The following is a 21,972-nucleotide window of genomic DNA, read 5'->3' as shown; positions in this document are numbered from 1 at the left end:
CCACTCTATATCATGTAGTGTCTCCCGTAAGTGTAATTATGGAGACAGCTGGCTGTGAGCCTCGGGTGTACAAACTGGGCAGGGTAGCAAGGGACAGCATTCCACTGTGGTTGGTGGAGGTGAGATCTGATGAGCCCTTGCCTGTTGCAGGTGTTTGCTATTTCAAGTGTTAAACTTTTTTATTTTGCAAATTACTGTATTGGTACAGGGAATTTTTGGATCTGATTTGGTGGTCTGACTTGCACTAATTAAATAAACCAGAATATTTTATATTTATTGGTGCCTTACTGTCTTGCTAGCTTATAAATTCCTCCACAACCCCAGTTTTATGGAGGTATAAAATATTTATTAATAAATAGTCATCAGTCAAACTGATGACAGATTATCACCACACATACTTAATCATCTTTTTTTGGGGGGGTGGGGAAAACAGTTAAGATCTACTCTGTTCCAGATTTCAGATTACAATATTAGTAACATGCATAAACTCTTGATGGACTTGAAAGTCTGTGCTTGAGTGACATAGTTATGGTTTCCTTATATTTAGGGACATGATTGGAAAGCAATGCTTAGGAATAAACAATGCTTTAAACATGTAATTGAGCATATTGAATAATTTCTCATATTAGAAAATGAAAAGACACTGATCTTTATAGTTATGGAATTAACCATTGTGTACATTTACATACATACATATTAATTCAATCTCATTTCTTTAAATTAGATAATGTTCTTTTTCTGACAAGGCTTGTCCTCAATTTTTTATAAAATCTTGGTTTAAAAAATGTGTTCTCCTTTTCCGTTAACTTTTGGGAGGTAAAACACGTGAAAAAGTGTGCAGATCTTAAGACTTTAGTTTGGGTAGAGGAAAGGCTTGTTTTTGAAACACAAGAGCTTGCCTTCTATGGCAAGTTTCTAGTTATATGTCTGAATGATATATTTGAAATTTGATTGGTCTATGTTCTGGATAATCTTTGGAATTTTTGTTCTTTGTCCTAATTGAGTAAATTATTAAGATTTTTATGGATAAATCTATGTGTTATTCTGTAGGACTTAGACACATTTTACAGTTTAACCAATAGTGGAAATTTATTATGAGGGTACAGCAAGTTACTAGTTATTCTTATGGATTTATTATTTCTTTTTGTTTCTGCTATGGTAAAATACATATCTGTGCTTTGGGAGAACTACTAAAACACTGATAGCCCAAAGTCAAGTCTGTTTTTGTATACATGTATTTACACTCTGTTGTTTTCCATCATCACCTGTTTGTAATATATGAAGTAGTTTGCTATGTTGTTTTTTGGTTCTGTGTTCTCTGATTGTCAATTTTATAATTACATAGTCCACTCTCAGTTATCTGTACCCCCTAGTTAGAAAGGCCTTTTCTGCCACTTGATGGAATCAGGAGTATTTGTTACTGCTGAGGAATACTGCTTCTGGACAAGGAGGGTCCAAGGAGAGTGTTGATTTTCTGCTAACTTACCAGCCAGCTGCCTTTGTCTGTAATGTAAGCATGGCCCTCAGCAAGATTGGCCGAGGCATAGTCAACCCCTTTTAGAAGGACTTCTGTCTTTTTCTTCTGCCAAGTTAGACCTTTTCTCTCAGTGACTAAGGTAACCTGGCCCCAGTGTGACATGGGGGATCAGAGTCGCCAAAAGGGCTGAAGTCCTGTTGGTACAGTCTTGTTCATTCTCCTGAGTCTGATCCCATAAATCTTGGCAAATTTTCAACTCTCCAGACACTTAGTTATGTCTATGAGCCATTTTTTACTTTATTATTTTTTAAAAAATAGTTTTAATGCTAAATCATAATAGGTTGGGTTATATAAATGGACTCAGTTTTGCTTAGAGTTGAGGCATCACAATAAATTATACACGAACTTTCCTATTAAAGTGATACAGTCGGAGATATTCTAGAACATACTCTGATTGCCATTAGTCTTTGCTCTTTTACTACTTTTCTTTGTTGGTTTGCTTTAATTTGAGATCCTAATGAAAAGAAAAACTAAAATAAAAGATGTGGGGGAAGCAACCATTACCGTTGATGTGTTAAGAGGTGATGGTGGGAGCGGTCTCTGGTGGTTGGGAGTATCTTAGCCCTGACATTGTTAGAATTGCCGGTGCTTGGTGATAATAAAAGCAGAAAGACTTAGGTGGCTTTATCATCGTTTTAAAGTACCCTACAATAAGTCCTTTATCACCTGCAGGGGGCAGAAAGAGGGATTCCCTCCTACTTCTCTCACCTCCTTGAGAATGACCTGGCAGAGGCTCTTGAAGTCAAAAGTTTACGTGGTAATTAGGAATCATGGAAAAGCTTGAAGGAAGGGTTGAAATGTGAATGAAAAAAATAAATACCGAGGTTTATTTTAGCGTTGGTGTTTATTTTCAATATCTAGAAGAAGAAAGCGAGGAGATTGATGAGAACGCCAGGCAGTATATTTGAATAGATTTGTCTTAATTAAAGTGGAGGAGGTAGGGCAGATTCTAGGAAGTGATGCATTATCAAGTTCTAGACTTTATCATAAGAGCTAACTACTATGCAGATAAGGACTATCAGAGTCAAGACCCAATATTTTAAACTTAAGTGGTGACTCTTCCACAGTGATTGAATAGTGTTGCAAAAATAAAAATAGTACAAGGAACCACTTGTATACTTTTTATTTGGATTTACCTATTAACATTTTACCCCATTTACCCCATTTGCTATATCACTTGAGAAAAAGAACACTTTTTCTTTTTTTAAGTAAACTCTACCCCCAACATGAGCTTAAACTCATGACCCCGAAATCAGGAGTCACGTGCTTTTCTGACCAAGCCAACCAGGTCCCCCCAGTAGAAGGCTCATGTAAAATATACTTCTGAATAGAACTGCTAACTTTATGTTTCTTTCCTAACAAATAGTTAATTTATTGGCTCTAATTCACCCAATGCTAGTGCTAGAAAGTATGTTGGTAGACACTCTGATGTGCCTCATTGAAGGGTGGTGAATGTTGGCTAGTCCATGACCAGTGCGCTTTGATTTCTAGACCTCTGTAGCCTCTTCCAAGGTCTTATCATCCTGAACTGGGATTATAATTCCTATGTCTGTTTGTTGCTTTGTGGCTTATACATTTTCATTTGATCTCAAAACAAGCACGTAAATGTTTTTCTTAGACATACCTGATCTTGCTTACATTCATTCAAGTCTGCCTCTTTTTTTTTTTTTTTAAGATTTATTTTATTTAATTGAGAGAGAGAGAGCATGCATGGAGGAAGGAGCAGAGGGAGAGAATCTTCAAGCAGACTCTCTGCTGAGCAAGGAGCTGCTGCCCACTTGATCTCAGGACCCTGAGATCATGACTTGAGGCAAAACCAAGAGGATTTTGGCTCAGTCAAACCAAGACACTCAACTGACTGAGACACCTGGGTGCCCCAAATCTGCCTCCTCTTAATCTCTAGTCCTTGGTTATTGAAAACAGCTGAACAGTATCCTTCTTAAGGACATTTGGCCTATTTTGTAATAAATACCTTGTTAATCCCTCAAGTAAGACTATTTTTATACCTTTAGGATTTGTACCTAAAAATATTCTTTCTATGTCTTTAGTCTGTTCACAGGACCTTATGTTGGTTGGTTTCAAGATCCCAGGTTTTTCATATCCTTTTTAAAGTGCAATGAGCAGAGCTTGGAAGACTCTAAGTAGAATAATGAATGACTGATCATTTATGTGTAAGTTATTTATAGAGTGCTTCTCTTATCTAGTCATTTGGTCCTTAGGGCAGGACAGGTAGTATCCCATGTCAGAGAGCTGTAGAAAGATTCAGTCAGTCACTTACCCGATATCCTCTGGAATGAGGCTGTGTTCGATCTAGGATGCAACCCCTGGTCTTCTGACCTCAAATCCACATACCCTTTATCCTGAGTCACCTGTTCTACTGCATCTCGCTTTTAGGTCCTTCTATATCACATATTTTTGGATGTATTTGGCTTTCTTGTTCTCCCTTTTCACCAACTGAACTTGGTGTTAAGAGAAGAAAGCACTGACTCTACTTAATCTTTTCTTCTGCACTTAAAATAATATCATTTCAGGATTAGAGTAGATGGTAGTAGTCATTTAATCTAGTCTTCTACCTAATTTGGATACTTTCATGACCCTTCCCTTCCTGGGATTTATGGGAAGGGATTTTTTTATGGCCCTTGCAGGAAAACTTAGAGTAACAAGGTGTTCACATTTTTCTAATCAGCCTTGGTTCATTGTTGGGAGGCTCTAGTTATAAGATTATTTTTTTACTTATAATAGATCCAAATTACCTATTGTGGTTCTTATCTATTTGTTTTAGTTATATCATCCAGAGCAACATAGGTCTATTTTCTCTTTGAAATGTAAAAATTTGTCACGTATTTAAGGATAAATGTGTCTTCTCAGGTTAAATATTATCTCTACCTAGATCTCTTACCGTCCTGATCATACTATTCTAGCTGCACTAGGTTGGCTGTATCTTAAAAATATGGCTTCCATAATTGTCTGCACTATTTTAGATATCAGATTAAGGCAGCAAATGGCGGGACCATTACTTACTGTAAGGTTCTATTACTGCATGTTCAATATTATTGAAGTCCAAAATGACATTAACATTTAAGAAGACACATCCTGCTCTTATATTAAGCATTTAGTAAGTCAAAGCCCCCCAAATTTTCATGGGAAATCTGTTAGTCTGGCCCCCGTACCTGTGCAACTATTTTTTTAACTGAACCACAGGACTTTACGTTTATTCCTGTTAAATTTGATCCTGCCTGGGTCTCAGAGGTTCAGCATTTGAGCCTGTAGTGATCTATTTTGGTCTCCGTTTTCTTACATGCTTATCCTTTAAGCTTTGTCTTTTACATTTATAATAGTTAGCTCTTCAAGCTTTTGTGGAGTCAGGGCTGGCTTTGGATTGGTGATAGCTACATAGCTCATGCTCCTCATCGGGAGCATGGTTTTCTGTCCACATATGTTTCTGGTGGGTTATTTGCCACTCAGACAGGACGCAGGATGACCTCATGGTGCGGAACTGAGCTGTGCCCAGGGCTGCTGCGTGTCTTGCACTCCTAACCTCGGTCCACCTTCAGTGGCCCTCGGTGTCTTCAGTGCCCCTCAGCCATTCTCAAAACCAAACTTTAACAAAGCCCCATAGGTTTTAAAATTAAACCGTATTATGTTTCGGCCTTATAAAATCAGAGGAAGCCAGTTTGTCTTCAGAGTGTGTATACAGAACTCTTTTTAGATTAGGGACAACACATATGTGCTAACATCATGATTCTGATTCATTCTTGAACACTGTTAAAAATGTGAGACAGAGTCCACGCTTGGTATTAAAGAATACTGTGATTTATTCTATCTGCTGTAGGTTGAAGGAGGAATGGCTGCAAAGGACGCCTACCACATACTCCCATTGCTGATACAATTCAGTGCATCTTGACCCACTGGGTGCCAACACCTCCACCCAAGGGGATTTGGAAATCTGTGGGAAAGTATTTGTTTGTCACAGTGAGGGATGTATGTGTGTGTAGTTAGCATTTAGTGTTTAGGAATCAGGGGTGCATAATGACCCACAGTGCTTTGGGCAGTCCGACACAACAAGAAAATATCCCATCCTAAAATCTTGGTGTCCCTCATGGAGAAACACTGTCTAGCTTGGAGAAGAGTCTAATTATGGGAACTACCCTGAGCAGGACAGTCACTGGGACTTAAACAGAGACCAGATACCTGTTTGTCAGGGATGTAACTATAGGCATTTTGGCATCAAGTGGGATGTTGTGATCTCCAGGGACTTTAACAGCTGGGTGATTTTCTGAGTATATGGCAGGGGTCAGCAAAGTACACCCCCCCACCCACCCCGCTAACAATGGCCTATGTTAGTAGGTAAAGTTGTGTTGGAACACAGATATGCTTATCCATTTCTGGATTGTCATTGACTGCTTTGGAGCGACACCAGCAGAGGTGTGAGTGGTGGCCATAGAGACTTTATGGCCTGCAAGGCCTAAACACTACTGGCCTCTTTACAGAACAAGTTTCTAGTTATCATGTATCATAATGTTGTTTGAATGGCACCAGTGTGTGAACTGCTGTCACTAAGTGTGTGATTCTTAGATCCTTAGTAGTTGAAGATTCACCTGTTGAGGGATCAACAATAAAAATTAGAGCTGGAGAATACTCAGCTTGATTTTGCAAATGTCACCAAGTAGGACAAAGTCTACCTCTATTTGGTATGGTTCCTCAGTGTTTGAGATTGAGCTGATGGTTGACTTTCCCCACAGTGATGTTACACTAACGGGTAGTGAGGAAATACTTTCAAAGCCATGACAATGAGAAAAAAAAAAAAATAGAATCTCACAGTCTTCGTAAATCAGTTTTGGAGCTTAAAAATTCCATGTAGGAAATATCACTGTTCTTTTCCCTCCTATGTATTTTAGTAAAGAAAAGCACAGTGATAGTGGTATTGCTAGTTTGTTGGCATTGTGCAGGAAGTACTAACTTAAAAATAACCTTCTGAGCACTTATTTAAAATACTTTAACATTTAAAAAATGCTTTTATATTTTAAAGAAGAGGTTGCAAGAAACAGACATCTGTTAACCCTTATTTAAAAAAAAAAAAAAAAAGGGGCACCTGGGTGGCTCAGTCATTAAGTGTCTGCGTTCTGCTCTGGTCATGATCCCAGGGTCCTGGTATCGAGCTTCATATTGGGCTCTGTGCTCAGCGGGGAGCCTGCTTCTCCCTTTTCCACTCCCCCTGCTTGTTTTCCCTCTCTTCCTGTGTCTCTCTCTGTTAAATAAATAAAATCTTTAAAAAACAAACAAAAAGGAAAAAAAATACCAGTCTTAGTCTGAGTATGTTGGTGTCTTGGGCTCCCCAGAGAAACAGAGCCAGTATATATATGTGTGTTTGTTTCAAAAGAGATTTATTTGGGGGCGCCTGGGTGGCTCAGTGGGTTAGGCCTCTGCCTTCGGCTCGGGTCATGATCTCGGGGTTCTGGGATTGAGCCCCACATTGGGCTCTCTGCTCAGTAGGGGGCCTGCTTCCTCCTTTCCCTTTCTCTGCCTGCCTCTCCGCCTCCTTATGATCTCTGTCTGTCAAATAAAAAAATAATATCTTAAAAAAATAAAATGTTTAAAAAAAGAGATTTATTTGAAGGAATTAGCTCATGAAGTTGTAGGGATTAGTAAGTCCAGAATTTGTAGGGCAGGCTGACAGGCTGGAACGTCAGGCAAGCATTGATGCTGTCAGACTTGAGGCAGATATTCCTTCTCTGGGAAACCTCAGTTTTTGTTCTTAAGCCTACAGCTAAGTAGATGAGTCCTACCCACACAATTGTGGGTAATCTCCTTTATATAAAGTCAGCTTCTTGAAGAAATATTAACCACATCTACAAAATACCTTCCAACCAGGTTGACTATAAGACCAACTTTCACAGTTCTTGAAACATATTTGGTATGTTAAAATACTGGGTAGTAGGGGCGCCTGGGTGGTTCAGTGGGTTAAAGCCTCTGCCTTCGGCTCAGGTCATGATCTCGGAGTCCTGGGATCGAGCCCCGTATCAGGCTCTCTGCTCTCCAGGGAGCCTGCTTCCCCATCTCTCTGCCTGCCTCTCTGCCTACTTGTGATCTCTGTCTGTCGAATAAATAAATTAAAAATATATAAAAAAAATACTGGGTACTGAGTACTGATGAGGATAATGTCTATATTCATAGACCAGTAGCTTCCAATGGATTACCTGGGTCTTCATTCATGTGTCAAATAAAGAATAGAAAATGGACAATTAAATCAACCTTGTCACCCTTTGAAATGTAAAAGTTCTGTTTTTCATAGTTTTTATATATTGTGTATTAATTTTTAAAATTTGGAGTACCCTGAATAATTTAAGAATTTTATAACTCTTTTTTTATAAGTTGTTACTAGCCTTTTTGCATAAAAAAAATTCTTAAGCGGTGGGAATTAGTTTTGAGCTTATTTCATCAAATTCTCCTCATTTGTGGTTGAGAAACCAGTCCCAGGAAGGTGGATGATTTTGTCCAGGTAACACAGTGAGTCAAAGAACCATCATTAGAAGCCGGATCTGATTTTCAATCCAGTATGGTTCTGTGATGAGAGTGATTCCAGAGAAGTAAAGGGCTTTTCTGAAGAGAGGGTGATTTTGAGTCATTACTTAAGGGATTGAGTATGAATTGATAGTCCAGAGAATGGAGATGATATTTAGGCCACTTGGTGACACTGGGGGAAGGGTGGGCAGAGAGAAGTGGGTGTGTCCCATGGTGTGCACAGGTGGATAGCATATCTGCTTAGGGCCACAGTAACATGGGATACCCCTGGGACCTAGAGAGATTTCACAGGGAAGTACAAGCTAGCCATGGGATGATTCCCAGGGGATATTCCAGAGGCTCTCAAGTCGGGGAGAATGTGTGGTTCGGAAGAAGTTGCTTGGGAGAGCTTTCTTTCCTGAGGAGGTTAGTAGAGAAATAGGAGCTGTTGGAACTCAAGTGTTGTCTGAGAAAGCACAGGGTGGAGTTTGGAAATCCTTCCAAGAGGGAATTTTAAGGGTTCTGTGGGGCATTGTGAAAACATTGTAGGAAGTAAATGGGTCCTTTAGAAGGTTGCAAGGGTTTAGGCATCGTCCACGTTTTCTTCCTTACCTGCAAAATAAGCATATTAATACCCACTGCACATAGCCAGTAGAGGGAGTAAAGGAGATGATGTACACCATGCACTCATTTGCATAATGCCTGGCGCTCGTAGTACTAAAAATGGTAGCGTTTATATACTGTATCCTGGCTGCTGGCTGAGAGTCTTAATCAGAAGCTGTCACTAGAGATTCTTCTTCTTTCTCCCCTTCGCTTATGCTCACTCCAGCTACTTCGTGCCAGCCCACAGCTGTTCAATGTGGTTTCTTACTTCAGCTTTAATATCTCCAGGCAGGGGCACATCTCTGACCATAGATAGTGCTACTTCATCTCTGTGGTCAACAGGCTTGGTCCTTCTGAATAAGCTCTGCCCTTTTTTGGGGGGTTGTATTTCAATTGCAGATTTCATTTCATCAAATTGAAACAGTATACTTAACTATGGCATTATTTCCAATTTTATTACTTTTTTTTTTTTTTTTTTTTTTTTTTGCCCTTTGGACTATAACTAGGAAGATACAGTTGGAAAGGGGAGTGAAGGTGCAGGATTTTGAAGCAGCTTCTCCCTTTCCTCTTCAAAGGGTTATTTCCTTCAGGTTTTGAGTAGAAAACAAAATGTAGTATTTTAGTGGATACCTTCTCCAAAGAGGACTGCCTTAAAAAGACATTTTCTCCAATAATTGCATCTTAAGATATAAAACCATTTCTGGATATAGACTCGGCAGTAGTCTAACAGATTTTTTTTGTGTATGGGATAAAATTTGAGATGACTAGACATGAGGCTCCAACTGTACAATGTGATTATTTCTGAACCAGACCCGGGAGCCGTTTCCCTCGTGTTCAGAACAGAGTAACCTGGAGTGTTCAGTTTCATTCTAAGGAGCCTTGCTGGTACTTGGACATCTGTTGAGTATAGGTCTCTCTGGAACCCTTAAGGCTCTTTTGTTCCCTGCTCTGCTGTATCACCCATTTCTCTCTCCCTCTAGTACCTTAACCTCTCCTCCCAGTGAAATTTTCCTTAATTATTTGATTATGTTAATTCAGAGGAAGGTGTGGATGATCAATAGACCTGCTCCTAAGGTACACTATTTAAATTGTATATGGATTTTAAAGTGAAATTTGCAGAACCAAACAAAAACCTATCAGCCTTGAGCATTAGTACATGGTTTAATATGTAGAGATTGCTTGTTTACCTGGTCTCTTCAGACTTCCTTATTTTGGACTCCCAGTTTCTGAAGAACATGTTTCTTCCCTAGAGGAGTCAGAAGAGGAGAAATGATAATGGGGAGAGGTAGGGCTTTCTCAACTTGACATATCAGTATAGCTGCTTCATGACTTTCTTCCTTCTTCAGGTCCTTCCTCCAAAATCTCATTACATTTTTTTGTTGTTGTTGTTTAAATACTCTTTTTATGAAATGTACCTAACTCACTTCTTAATTTGTAGGTTCCTGTCTTCCACCTTGCCATAAGTTAAGTGCTCCTAATTTATGGTATTGAGTTACAGGTTCTCCTGTGAAGCTTATGATTTCACTTGTTCTTTTTAGAACAGTAATAATAAGTTCTGTTGATATAATGAATTTTTTCCACCCCAAAGTGTAAGTCACCACTACATGTGTTCCTCTTGTTGAAAATGTCTCTAATAACACTGGCTTCTATTTATTGATCATATGCTACATACTGGGCACTGCACAGGGCATTTAGGAGACATTGTATTCAGCCCTCGCAATAACCTTATTTAAGGTAGATATTTATATTTCCCTTTTATGGTGAGGAAACCGAAGTTTGGAGAGATCAAGTAATTTGTCTAAATTTGTAACACAGACAGTGGAACTAAAATTCTAAAGCTTATCTGCTTTTGATTGTACACTGTTTTCCGCTGTGTTTCAAAAGAGCCTTAAATTTGGCGTCTACCCTCAGGCACTTCCTAGAGAGTATAAGCAGCATGTTGCTTCTAGAATTGTTCTTAATATCCACGCACTCACAGTAGTGTTCCACTTTAAACTTGCATGAAATGCAATCAGGGTATTATGGATAACTCTTTCTTTCAAGGATGGTGCCATAATGTAGCTTCTAGCTTAAAGTAGTTTAGTAAATGCTTACAAAATATTTGCTGCACGTGGATAAAAACAATGACACAAAGAAAGGAGGCAGTTAAAGTAGAGGGCTGATCACAGAAGAATGAATTTCTTTTGGAATGTGAAGCAGGAACTTTCTCATATTACAGCCGGCTACAGGGCAGGGCTGGAATCTGAGCTTTGACAACACCGCCCAGACTCTTGTTTTTCTGCTTTATAACCACATGTTATTGCCAGCTGAAAAGGATAATGGGGAGTAATGATGAATGCATTTCCATTTGCTGCAAAGAGAATTTTAGACATTCTCGATCTTTTTAAACTGAGACAAAAAGCCTGCTTTGAAATGAAGAGTGAATTAGGGGCTACGGGTAAGCGGTTCTTAGATTCCTGCTCTAGGAACTGGTGCAGGTGATACTGATGGTGGTAGCTGCCAGTTCACAGTTGGGTCTCAAATAGTTTCGGCCCCCGGGGTGGTGTAAGAATTCAGTTTTTCTTCAGTCTTTTCTTTTCATCCCCGAGTTGTAGGTTTGGGGCATAGGTGTTACTTTCCCTGAGACTGCTAAGGTTTTCTTAGGCTGTCAGTGTCAAACACAAACCAGACTTCTAGAATTATCTGCTATGGGTACTTGTTCCCATGGAACACGAGAGAACTCAGCTGTTGTGAAGAGCCTCCCGTTAGCGCCTGCTGGCCCCCAGCTGCCCAGGCTGTGAGGCTGGCATATCAGAGTGCTGTGGTCATAGCATACTTTGTATGGTTCTTGATTCTTTTTGACTTTATTGGGGTTTTTTTATGGTTGCCCCCTCAAGGTCACTGCAGCAGCATATTGTAGAAAATTTTTGTCAGTCCCTCAATACTGTGACTTGATTATTAGTGATCAGTTCTTTGGGTTTGAGTGAGCAGATGAGTCTCCACTGTGATGTCTTAATAATTTTTAATGATTTAATATGTGGCTGCTTGGCATTGGATCTAGTTACTGTGTTTGTGGAATGCTATATGGTGGGCATTTGCATTGTTTCTTATCAGGGAGTGACAAAATTATAATTTATTTAGCCACTGCTTGAGGTGCTTTTTGACATTTCTGGTAGTGTGGCATTGTAAAATAATATTAGAAACAGGATAATAATTCCATAGCTAGCTCACAGTTATGGAATATTTACCGTGTGATTTTTATGCTGAGGGCTTTTACATCTGTCATATCTAATTTAATCCTTACTGCAGTCCTGTTAAGGGCTGTTGTGCCTGCCTCCCAGATGGAGACTGGTCTATATGGACGCTAAATAGCTTATCTGTGTTAAACCGTCATCAGGGCTGGGATCCAAATCTGGGTATCCTAACCTCAGGGCCACAGCCCTTAACTACTCTGCGGGACAGCAAGCTCTGACGCCTTCAGGTGTAGACATCATCCAGTTCCGTTGAAGCTTCCTACTCCCGGAAGTCCATGTGCCCTATCAGAGTCTGTGTGTACATGTGGGATTTTACATTTCTAGTCAAATAGAACTTTCTTCTTTAGTTTTAGTGGTTGCTAGTTGGTGTCTTGCAAAAACAGTTCAGCTTTTATTTCAGGTGAGAGGACTATGTAACCTTGTTGACTCTGTGACATACTGCTTTCAAGTTGGTAGCCAAACCTTTGTACTGGGAGAAACAAAAAGTTAAAGCATTCATACTGTATTTTGGGTTATATTGGAGTTTAGGGGCAGATCTGTCATTTGAAGTTTATCTTAGGCATGGAAATAAATTTCTGTTCTCTAAAATGTACAGATGGGGAAGTTCTGGAAGTGTCCTGTGTAGAAGAGAAAAAAGTCTACTCAGAATTTAAAATTGGCCATGGACAATTTAAAGTGGGGATGGGATGAGCACACGGATAATCCATATGTGGGTTGTCAAACAAAGAGTTTTTCACTTTCTTTTGTCCTTGGAGTCAACCTTTATAACACTATCATTGGGAAACACTTGACTTACTAAGCTTTACTGAACATTCTGATTTTTGGATCAGTTTCTAAATTCACAAAATAATCTTTATACAACAGATATTATTTATTGTATTTTGGGATTATATGCTCAATTCTGAATTTTGACAAATTTTAATTAACTGAAATAAGTTACGTATCGATGAGATAACATAATTTTTTTCAAAGACTTTATTTTAGAGAGAGCATGAGCTGGGGCTGGGGGCGGGGGGCGGAAAGAAAATCAGATTCCCCACTGAGCAGGGAGCCCAATGCAGGACTCAATCCCAGGACCTGGCTGGGATCATGACTTGAGCCGAAGGCAGACACTAAACTGACTGAGGCATCCAAGATCAGTCTTTTTCTGATACAAACTATTTTTATTGGTATTGTGGGTTCTGGGACTTGATTTTTTTTTTTTTTAACATTTTATTTATTTGTGAGAGAGAGAGAGAGCATATGCAAGTCACAAGCAGGGGGAGCAGCAGAGGGAGCACTAAATGTCCCACTGAGCAAGGAGCCTAATGTGGGACTTGTGCAGGACTTGATCCCAGGACCCTGGTATCATGACCCGAGCCAAAGGCAGATGCTTAACTGACTGAGCCACCCAGGCATCCCGGGACTTGATCTTTTAACCCCCGAAATAATACAGTATTTAGATTTACCCATATGCATTTATCTTTTTTTTCTTCTTTTGTTCAATTTTTTGTACCTATTGACAGGAAGATGAATTATTTTTAATTTATACCCCCTTGGGGCGCCTGGGTGGCTCAGTGGGTTGGGCCACTGCCTTCGGCTCAGTTCATGATCCCAGGGTCCTGGGATCAAGCCCCACATCGGGCTCTCTGCTTGGCAGGGAGCTTGCTTCCCTTCCTCTCTCTCTGCCTGCCTCTCTGCCTGCTTGTGATCTCTGTCAAAGAAATAAATAAAATCTTAAAAAGAAATAATGTATCCCCCCTTTAGGGCTTTCTGTGGGAGGGGCTGTGCTCTGACTCTACACTTTGCTTAGGCTCCCCTGTTGCACCTCCTGTTATCCTGTTTCCTATCGCTTCTCCTCTCCCCACTTTAAGTGCTAGCCACCAGGACTGTGCACATGTGCCTAGGACATGCTGGTTTCAGAACTAACTCACCTCTAGATTTGTGCTTTCTTACCATTTCTGCCTTAGAACATTTCTCTGTCTTTATAGCTGGCTCTGCCATACATTTAAAAAATAGTTCAAAAATATATAATACAGCATTTTTAGGGAATCTCCAGCCATTGGGTTTGCACTGTCAAAGAAGTCCACATTGTTGTGTGCTTGATTGAAGTGTTTTGCATTGAATCTGGGGTTGGGGAGGACTTATATACCCATTCTTACTAACAGGCAAAACTCTTCCATTGAGAGTCATAAGAAATAACTTGTTTCAGCCAGCCAGGTGCCCCAGAAACAACTTGTTTGAAAGAGAATGATGGGGTTCAGGACATGCTACCCCAAAATATGGCACTTTGGCATGTTGAATATTTTAAGCTGAAGGAATTTGAGAAATGGCAGGTATAGGAAGGATTTTCTGACCTTCCCCCGAAACAGGTCATAACACCCACATATGAGAGGTGCCCTCACTAAACCCAGAGGAAAGGATCATCCTTATCTCTGATGGAGTAATGCCAAGGGGAATTTAAAGAATAGTCCTTGCTAAGTGTCCCCATTTTACTACTTCTTTATCTCATCACATTTTTCCATGACTCTATTCCTTGTTATATCTAGTATCAAAACATTTCTTTGGTCTTAATTTCCTTCTGAAGGTCCTTCTGTCACATATTTATGTTATATAAATTGATATGCTTTTCTCTTATTACTCTGTCTTCTGTTACAGAGAGCCAGTCAACTTTTAGAAGGGAGAGAGAAAAGATATTTTCCTCCCCTATAGTTTCTGGTGACCATGAGGGCATGGCTGGGGCACCCCACTCAATCCATAGTCTGCAGATGGAATCTTGGGAAAACTGACAAAAGCCCAGGAAAGGTAAGACTTCTTGCCACAGTCAGCTGTCCCACATCTCTGTCTGTAGTGCCCAGTCTACACTAAAGAAAGGAAGGAAATAGTTTTCTTTTTCCCTTCCTTTCCAAGTTCAGATTAGCAAGAGAAAAATAGTTGTTAAAATCAGATCTTTGAATTGTGACTCTCATGAATTTGGTTTTGGGTAACCAGGTGAGTACGGATCTTCTCCCTCCCAGGGACAGCTGTTCTCCTCCATCTCCTGTCTGTCTCCTTGTGTCCTGAAAGCCTGGCTTGCCTTTCTCCCTGCTGGGGCATATGAGTTATTGGACTTGTGTGTACAGTTGGCCAGATGCAGGTTGGGGTTCCCAGGATTGTGGCACCCCATTTTTGGCTAATGTCCTCCCCACTATTGTTACTTCTCAGGGGTGTTGTCTTACTCTTTCTTTTGGCTGTCTTTGGGGGTGGCTCTAGATCTTGAGAGGTCTATATCTTCTGCAGCCTCTTTGGGGAAGCCTGGTTGTGTCCATGTTTGAGCCATAAAAGGCTCATTGGTTTTAAGTCATAAAAGGCTCATCAGTTTGGAGTCACTTGAAATAGGTATACCTTTGGTTTAGAAAAAAAAACAAAAACAAAAAAAAGTGGGCGTTGGGGGAATTTTAGGGTGTTGCCAGGAATTTTCATTCTTTGTTCTGTCTGAAACCTGATGGGATATTTTAAAAGTGTCTTTATTTTATTTTTTATTTTATTTATTTTTTTTTAATGAGAGAGAGAGCGCAGGTGAGGAGAGGGAGAGAGAATCACAGGCAGGCTCCACAGTCAGTGCAGAGCTTGATCTCATGACCCTGAGATCATGAACTGAGCCAAAATCGAGTCGGTTGCTTAACTAACTGTGTCACCTAGGTGCTCCTGGGAAAAGTTTTCAAATATTTGCAAGACAACAACTTATCCCCATTGTCCACTTCATATAGCATAGTAGTGGTTGTCAGGATTGGAAAATTAAAATCAGTAGTATTACCAAAGGTGGACTGGAGATGATAACTCCAGATAGAGAGAGTATGACATGATTGGTGTATCTTCTAGTCTAGATGGCTCTAATTTAGTTTGAGAAGATTATTATCTATGTCCAGGATACAAATATAACCCAAATAAAGAATAATGACCTTTTCAAAATCTGAAGTTATCTTTTGGTCAGTGAAGCTGCTCTGACAACTGATACGTGTCTTTTGAGTTACTGCCTACTATTTAACAGAACGTCATGTCCTGCACTCTCTGAAATCTATAATATAAAAGCAAAATACAAATTTAGCCTAAAAACAAATCCTGAAACCCAGTTCATTATGTCCCAAGTTTTCTCTAATCTCATTGTCCGTGATGATCTCTTCTGAATCACTACAGCACTTATACCTATCAAGTACAGGATGTGGGTCATTGAAGACAGGGATGAGAATGTATAGCTGTTTCTAAATTCTAGGCAGCATCAGACATTGATCTTTACATGTCATAGACAATTGGCATGCATGTATTTGTTAAATAGATTTGAGAATAAGTTTTTTATCCAAAAATAAACTCACTGCTCCCAAAATACTAGCCATGTATTTCACACGTCACTGCCTCATTCGTAATTTCACATGTGTATGTATGTATAATGGAGAGGTAGCACTCATCAAATAATAATGCTGACATTCAATGTTAAAACAACCCAATTTTTAAGAAAATCATCTGAGAAGCATTTCACATTAGCACAGTCTAAGGCCAGCACATTACAGGTCCTGTACAACAAATGTGTACACATGTCCTGCAGAAGAAAAAAAGACCCACAGACAGTTTTTAGAGGAAACCTACGTTGAGAACATTGCAGGTGTAGAAATCCAGAAGATCCATCAATTCCATGTGCTACCATAACAATCTCTGCAGGTTCTTCACAGACTTCACCATTCTTTAGAGATTAGCTCCTTCCCCATCACCCCTAAAATAAAGAAGAAAGAGCAGAAGTTACAATCTCACAGGCATTGACTTTTTGTCATCTATCTATAAAAGACAGCTACAAAATGCCATATACACTGTTTAATTTTTAAAAACATAATGGCCTGTTCGCCTTAGCACAAAGCTAACTCTTTGCTGGCAGGGACTGTTTGGAGAAGAGAACTAAAAACTAGTGTAGAAATCTGTGCATTGAGAGTCACTGTAAAGAACGTGAAGGCAAGGGGAGAAAAGTTTCCAGTATATACACATAGACTGTACAGGCTTCATTGCAATAACCTGATACCACCCCCTCCCAGAATAAAAAAATAAAATCTGCTTGCAAAGAGACCTTTGAAACAACTGATTGATTTCATGGTCACATTACGTGGTTTGTAAGATAAACACCAGATCACATGATCCACTTGAGGAAAAGGCATGGAAAAATCTTTCTGGAGGTTATACTGACTGTGCAAATGAATGCACTTAGTCATTACTCAACATCACACTTAAAAGCAAGCAATTGTTTCCCTTCAAATGCTCATCTTTTTTCTTAGCACAAACTGAAAGCTCCTGCCAGCATCATTGAATTAACACCGCCTGCTACAGAAATAATAACTTGATAAAATGTTAACCTTAACCAAGTAAAAAATAAAAATATGGATTAATCATCTTTCCTGTTAAAATGGTATTTAACAATGTTTAGTGAACAAAGGAAAACACATATCTTATGTAGGTACTCACATTGTAAGATTATATGAAGGAAAGAAGAATCTAGGAAACACTGCTCTAAAATTATTTTCTACTTCTACATGCCCTCCTAATATTTATTGCTAAATAAGGAGATTAGATGAAAAATAGAACAGACACCATTTTTGATAATGCATGATTTCTTCACTTAAAAACATGAGTTAAAACAGATACAAGGACAATTTCTCTTATCTAATTTCTATTAATTAAAAAAACTGTTCTTGAGCCTAAAATCTGAAGAGAACTGATGAGTTCTCAGTTATCATCTCTTTGAAGATTACGGAGGCCCTTGAAGAAGGTAAATCCTCAGAACTTCGCAAAATTCCAATACAAGTAAGTTTTTTGTTTTGTTTTGTTTTGTTTTTTGTTTTTTGTTTTTTTTTGACAGAAAGAGATCACAAGTAGGCAGAGAGGCAGGCAGAGGGAGAGGGGGAAGCAGGCTCCCTGCTGAGCAGAGAGCCCAATGCGGGGCTCAATCCCAGGACCTGGGATCATGACCTGAGCCAAAGGCCAAAGCTTTAACCCACTGAGCCACCCAGGTGCCCCAATATTATAAATATTCTTAAGAGTATTTGCTCCTACCTGAGCTTACACATGGTAGTCGATGCTCAGATTAAGTAATTCTTGGCTCCTGTTTATCTCAGAATAAGATTCAAGGTAAAACAATACTTAATGCTCCACTAAAAGATCTGTTTTCAGACTTTTCTCTTTCTTCCTCAAGAGGACAGTCAATATAAGCCACCAGAAGGGGGAGTATTCAGAAGTGGTTTTTTTTGTTTTGTTTTGTTTTTGTTTTTGTTTTTGGGAAGTCATCTGGTGCTTTATTGTAGAGGAGAAAATACCAATTTCCTTTCTAAGTTCTCTATAGCAGAAGACTTTTGAAAGAAAGCATACAAATTTTATTTAATACAAATTTTATGTACAGAGGCTTCAGAAGGAAATGAAGATAAAAAAATGCTTAAAACCAATTTTTATCCTGGGTTTCATCAAAAGTAGAGGGAAAATGAAAAATATGATAGGAAAAAAAGGAGTATGAGTTAAGAGTAGCAAACAGAGGAAAACAGAGTCTTTTTGGTGTCCCTCCATCTTTAGAGAGAAGTATCCTCCTTCCCTCCCTCCCTCAGGGAGGACACCTCATTCGAGGGCCTTATGACCTACTTCAGGGGAAGTTTAGGTAGTCCTTCCTGCATGTGCTATTTCTCATATTCCTTCAGTTTATAATATTCAATATGCCAAGGTGCTGTATTCTGGGGTAGCACGTCCTGAACCTTGTCATTCCACCATGTGAAACTTTTCCAAGAAATTTCATAGTCCAAACCCTGAGTTGGTAGACTGTCCCACAACCCACGGAACCAGTTTCTGTCCTGGGAAGTGGTCAGTCCTGTCAAACAGTTGTGTCTCATTTCAGGAGGTGGTAGTATATAGGTGGGAGTAGATACCCTAACCTACAGTAGACTTCTCTGTGGTATGAGCAGTCAGGCATTGAAGAAGACATTTTTCTAGAGATAAAAGAAAAACAAAGATTAATGTTTAGAACAAACTCTAAACTCCATTTTTGAGTCCAGAAAGCAGGCAGTTAAGATGTCTAGATGTTGAGTCCAGAAAGCAGGCAGTTAAGATGTCTAGATGTCTACCATTTGGAGATGGTAGAGTGAGGACAGGCAGAGACAATCTGACAGATTTTCCTGGTTTGCAATTTGAATGTCTCTGGGGTCACCACATGTTTCAGTGAACTTTCCGAGTGGCCCACATGGCTGCAGGCAGGAAGGTTGCTCACATGTGATCTGTTGGGGCGATTTCTCAGATGTTTAAATCAAATCAACTATCCTCAGCTTGCAGAGCTTCAAGAAAAGGACAGTTTGGGTTCTCACTGCTTCCAAGGCAGGAAGGTGGGAGAAAAATTGGAAATGTTAATTTGCTCAAAACATCATGAACATAAAGAGTACTGAAAATTTCTGTGAACTTCATACAGTTCTGAAATACTTATATTAATGGCATGTATCCATACAAATAAAACCGAAAGTTATCATTTATTTGACAACGCTTCCCATGGAGTTTATTTGATTAAACTTCATTAGTTTAATATTTCTCACAAAGTGAGAAACAAATCCTTTGAGATTTTCCAGGGACCCTCTTTAAAATAACAAAGCTAGTTTAGTTAAAAAAGACTTTATTTTGAATTTGATTTTGGAAAGCTTGTCAAAATGTCAAAAGATTTGAATATTTGATTAAATAGTACCATGGATCATTATAATACGTGATTATCTATTTAACCAAAGTGACCAAAAAAAGTTCTTAAAACCCTTAGTTCTTTTAATATTGAGAAGGTTTGGTTTTCTTAAGTAATCAAGGACCCGATAAAGACAACATGAAGCCTAGGAAATCATTCTGATAACACACAAAACTTTGTTATCTTTTAAGTAATCTTCCTGGGAACCAATCTTTTTTTGGTTTCTTAATGAAAGCAGACCAATAATCCAAGAAAATCTGTCATTCTACTTTTACATCAATATACTTCTGATATTAAGGTTCATCTTTTTTTTTTTTAAGATTTATTTATTTGAGAGAGAGAGTGAGCACTCATATAGAGGGGCAGAGGGAGAGGGAGAAAGAGAATCTCAAGCAGGCTCCCTGCTGAGTGTGGAGACTGATGCATGGCTCAGTCTCACAACCCTGAGATCATGACCTGAGCCAAAATCAGAAGTCCTACGCCTAACTGACTGAGCCACCCAGGTACCCCCATCTTTTTTTTTTTTTTTTTTTTTTGACTAACAAATTAGTCTATTTAATCTTAGCAACTTGAATACACAATAAATAAATAAACACAAAATAAATAAAGTATCTACTCCGTTTTTGTCCTATTTTCCTTTTTCTCTTTCTAGAACAGCCAGTTGTATCCTGTATTAGGACAAATTACTCTCTCTCAACAAAATCATAATCCTTTATACCTTGTATACTTTTTCTTACCATAAACACATCTTATTTTCCTTGCATACTTTGTATATTTTTCTTCTTCATCATCTATATTCTTTTTAGTAGTTTCATTTACATAGTCGATAAGAATTTTTAATCTTTAGTAACCTTAATTTTCAGTGAAAACTAAGGAATAGACAACTATGAACTGTCTGCCACATATTAACCATCTTTAGTATACTAGTAAATTTATGAATACACTACTTCCAATTTCTAGAGGCATATGCCTCCTTTAAGTACAACTTTCCATCATTTAACTTAACTTAGTATAGCTAAGTTTTTTCCAAGAAAATTCTGGAAACTTCTTATGTAGACATGTTATAAAACATAATGATTGTTTTAAATAGCTCATTTATAAACTTTAATCCCACTTACATTACTTCACTTGTTCTTAACAATAATGTCTGAATTGCTCCTGAAAATTTTGTGAGACACTAAACAAGATTAGCCGTCATTTAAAATTATTTTTCTTGTGGACAAATCAAGCAAGTATGAAAAATACTGTTGTCCTTGACATACACCATGTAGTTTATTTTTATTGCCATTCCACTGTTGTATCAAGCTAGCTCCTTCAGGTCTTTTCCTCTGAGGTAAGTTCCTTGATCAAAAGCAATGCAAAATACCATGATGGTGGATAAGGTATTTTATAATCCACGGGTGGTAGTTTTGGCAGAACCCTTGTGTTTAAGGAAGGGAAATCAATATCCAAGGGTGTTCATTCCAGTAAGGATACAATGCTGACTCTCCCATAATGGAAATGGCCTAGTGTCCTGGGGAATTGTGCCATATTAGGGGCTCAGTTTTGTTCCCTATAGCTGGCAGATTGGACATTCAGTGATGGCTGTAGCCATGTCAGCCTTGGTGAGTGGAAATGTGTGTTCCTGAGCCCATGCATATCCTCTAGCATTGCCACCACGAATACCTTCATGAGCTTGCCAGTTAACCTGGGGGTTGCTGGTGAAAGAGGCTAACTGATAGCCACAGAACAGATTGTCTTAGGCACTTGATTGTTAAAATCCTCCTCTGCTAAAGTTACCCTTGGTGAGTATTCACATGGAACCCAGAGATCTTCATACATTTTGCCCATTTAGAGAGGTCTGGCTACATTCGTCTTTCCCAGGTTTCTTTGTTCCCAGTTTTCTGATTCTCTTTCTCCCATGGCCCTGACCATCCAGCCAAACAACTGGCTACAGCCCACGAATTGTTAGAGTTGAATGTCTGGTCATTTCTTCTTCCAAGCATAGTGCACAGCCAGATGCACTGCTCCGAGTCTGTCCACTGAGAGGCTTTCCCTTCACTGTTGTCCTTGAGCCATGCCCCAGAGGAGGAGGGCTAGTGTCATTTCTGGCAGTGCCTGCTTGTCAGGCAACCTGTCTGTAGACAGGCTTGAGTCTCCATCTGCTAGGAAGTCATAAGGAACTCCCCATGAAGCTGTAGGTGCAGGCGGGGAGAGAAAAGGCAGAGCAGCAGGAGTGAGGGCCATGGGTGTTTGGGCTACTTCATCTGTCTTTCTTATGCTTTCGGGGCCTGCTTGGGCCTGACCATGTATGCATCATGTACATTTGATGATGGAGTGTGGCTGTGCAGGCCAAGCTGTGCGTTTGGTGGGATGGGCTGCTCAGGTCTTATGGTAATTTGGGGCCCATAGCCAAGCAT

The 21,972-nt window shown here is 39.3% G+C and overlaps 1 protein-coding gene across 4 annotated transcripts in view; it reads left to right on the top strand.

The window, feature by feature from the left end:
• DISP1 (dispatched RND transporter family member 1) overlaps positions 1 to 21,972 on the top strand; it is a 176,287-nt gene that overhangs the window by 1,057 nt on the left and 153,258 nt on the right. The window lies entirely within an intron of this gene.

The sequence above is a fragment of the Mustela nigripes genome, chromosome 10 (genome assembly GCF_022355385.1).
Source record: "Mustela nigripes isolate SB6536 chromosome 10, MUSNIG.SB6536, whole genome shotgun sequence".
In the NCBI taxonomy this organism is placed as follows: domain Eukaryota; kingdom Metazoa; phylum Chordata; class Mammalia; order Carnivora; family Mustelidae; genus Mustela; species Mustela nigripes.
This window is presented reverse-complemented; position numbering and strand designations above follow the sequence as displayed.